Source organism: Myotis davidii, unplaced genomic scaffold (genome assembly GCF_000327345.1).
Source record: "Myotis davidii unplaced genomic scaffold, ASM32734v1 scaffold482, whole genome shotgun sequence".
Lineage (NCBI taxonomy): Eukaryota > Metazoa > Chordata > Mammalia > Chiroptera > Vespertilionidae > Myotis > Myotis davidii.
Genome location: NW_006293550.1, coordinates 545,446 through 547,879, shown reverse-complemented (window position 1 = coordinate 547,879; position 2,434 = coordinate 545,446).

Genomic DNA, 2,434 nt, shown 5'->3' with positions numbered 1-2,434 from the left:
CAGGAGAGAGAAAGTACAAGGCAGAGAGCACAAGGTGAAAGACAGGAGAAACGGTCCAGGACCAGAGCCTGGAGGATCCCAATGGGCTATGCAAATGGCTTTGAGCGTTGTTCAGGCAGTGGGCAGTCAAGCCAGGGAGTGACAGGGGCAGGTTTGTGGGTCTGTAGAGGATGGATAGAGGGAACAAGTCTTGAAGCATAACACCTTCAACATCAAACCTATTTTCTGGTTGCCAGCTCCCCTAAACTTCCTGTTGCTTCAATTTTTTTTTTCTATTTAAGTAAGAGTGCATTTGTGACTTGCTGCTGCTTAAAGATGGTGACGTTCATTCTTCCTTCCCCTCAACATCTCACATCAGTATTTTAAATAATATTCATAATATTTTTCTGTAATTAAAAGAGGAGAACAAAACTGGGGATGAAAGAAAAGGCTAAAAAGAAGAAAAGTGAAACAGGAGGGAGGGCATTTGTCCCCCTCCAGTTCCCTGAGGTCGTCCCTCTCTTGAGAGTGAAAGACAACATAACCAGAGTGATGGCCTCAGAGTAGAAGACCTTTTATCCAGGAAATTAGGGGCCAGTAGCTGTTTAATCCAAAGGTTTTATTGAGTATGGAATAATCATCTTAAAAGATACATCTTCAATTCGTTTTAGCATAAATAAATATGTGAATAAAAATGATTTGCCAATCTTTTATGTTATTTTATTTTTTTAGATTTATCTTTATTGTTGAAAGTATTACAGATGTCTCCCTTTCCCCCCTTTAATCCCCTGTTGCGCCCCCCCGCCCCCGAGACCTACTGTGATTTGTCAGTCTTTTGATTTAGGATCAGTATCTAATTAGCTTACTGATTAGAATTCTTTTTCTTTTCTTTAAAGCTCAGCCTCAATTTGTCACATTTAAGTTTATTTAAACTGATGTACAGTTAAATTACTTGTGAAACAATGAGTTTAGGATTCTTCTAGATTTTCTCCAATCTTTTACAGTTGCTTCCCATAGGCCTCATTGGACAGCAGTATTTGGAGCAACTTCTCTTTGGAGGGCAGTGGGTGCAGTGATCAAAGGGCAGCGTGAGGATCTTTGTGATGACGGGAATGTTCCTTGATTTGGTTGCTTTAGCATCAGTATCCTGGATGTGATATTATTCTGTAGTTTTTGAAGATGTCACCACTGGGGAAGATTGTTAAAGGGTACATTGGATCTTTCTATTATTTTTTTTAATTTATTGATTAGAGAGAAAGAGGGAAATGGAGGGATGGATAGATGATAGATAGATAGATAGATAGATAGATAGATAGATAGATAGAAACATTGATTTGTTGTTCCACTTATGCGTTCACTGGTTGATTCTTATATGTGCCCTGACCAGGGACCGAACCCTCCACCTTGACTTATTGGATGATGCTCTAACCACTGGGAAGCTACCAGGGCCTTTCTATTATTTTTTTTATAATTGCATGTGAGGTTACAATTACCTTAAAATAAAAAGCTTAATTAAAAATATTTATTGAGCACCTGTTATGTGGAAAAAACTATTATAGACACAGAAGATATTGCAGTAAATGAAACATAAACATTTTTGTACTCAGAACATACATTCTAATGTACGAGAAATTCTTGTGGGTGAGCCCACTTTTCCCAGTGTTCTGCCTTGGCATCGAATGCAGTGGCATTCTGGATACTGCCGACATGGAAGCCTTAGATATAGTGTCGTTGGTTTGGTCTTTGAAAAAGTGTGTCATTATGGCAGAGGGGGAAGCTGTTCCAAGTTTCTTTGCAGACAGCACATGTGGGTTAGTGGGAGCCCAAGCACGTCCTCTCTAGAAGACTGGAGGTACAGCATAATGATGGTAACTCACTTACCATCTGTGGTTACATTTAAAAAAGAACTTTGAGGAGGAAGCTGAGGATCTACTGTTATCAGATGGAAGGCTACTCATTTGGGCTATATTTTCTGTCTTGTTTGAAAGCATCACCATCTACTTTGTCCCTTAAGCAGAGAAATCTTAATGTGCTACTTGTCTGTCCTATCTCCCTTACACTCTATAAATCTAATCTGTATACCTAGGACCTCCTCCTCCTTCACCTTTCCTCTGCCCATCTTCTCTGTCTTTCTCTACTTCCAGTTCAAGTTAGATTATTAAGATCTCATGACTCCTTAGTATCTATTCAGTAGTTTTGTTTGCTACCAAGAATCTCACCACCACCTTAATTTATGATTTATACTGTTTTCTGACTTACCTCTTAAAGACAAAAATCTGATCATGTCACACTCCTGCTTAACATCAGTGCCAGGTCCAAACTCCATGGACTGGCTTTCAAAATACTTCAGTGTCTAACCCTATCATACATTTCAAAACTCTATTCTGAGCACTCCCCACAGCATGCCCTGTCCTCCGGTAGCTGACCTCCTTATCATTTCCTAAATGCCCTCCTT